We start from the raw sequence: 423 nt of genomic DNA on the forward strand, positions 1-423 counted from the left end.
TCACAAAGTATGCTACTCTCAGAAAATTCAGAAAACTACACTGTCAAGAAGATATTGGTTTGTCCTCATCAAAAAGGGGGAGATTGTGAAGAAGATCTTTGCTCCTGACTTTGGCACGGTTTTGATGAAGATACCAACATCACCAAAAATAAGAAAAGGAATAATACTTATGAAGACAAAGAAGAATAAAGCTTCAATAAAATTAGATTAAGTTTCTATAGGTACTTCTATCCTAAAACTCCTTCTTATGCAAAATAGTAATGCCCAGACCATTTTTAAAGAATAATGAAACACTTTAAAAATACTTAAACATTTTTTGAAATGATGTGTAACGGGTTACTTCATTCAAGTAACAAGTTATATGTGAGAGAAAAAGAGTTATCCAACTTAAAACTGTTCAGAGTAATCCATTACTGCCTTTGG

At 31.7% G+C, this 423-nt stretch overlaps 1 protein-coding gene across 1 annotated transcript in view; it reads left to right on the forward strand.

The window, feature by feature from the left end:
* Positions 1-423, forward strand: part of LOC109335472 (uncharacterized mitochondrial protein AtMg00810-like) — a 2,346-nt gene that overhangs the window by 792 nt on the left and 1,131 nt on the right. The window lies entirely within an intron of this gene.

This window comes from Lupinus angustifolius, chromosome LG20 (assembly GCF_001865875.1).
Source record: "Lupinus angustifolius cultivar Tanjil chromosome LG20, LupAngTanjil_v1.0, whole genome shotgun sequence".
In the NCBI taxonomy this organism is placed as follows: domain Eukaryota; kingdom Viridiplantae; phylum Streptophyta; class Magnoliopsida; order Fabales; family Fabaceae; genus Lupinus; species Lupinus angustifolius.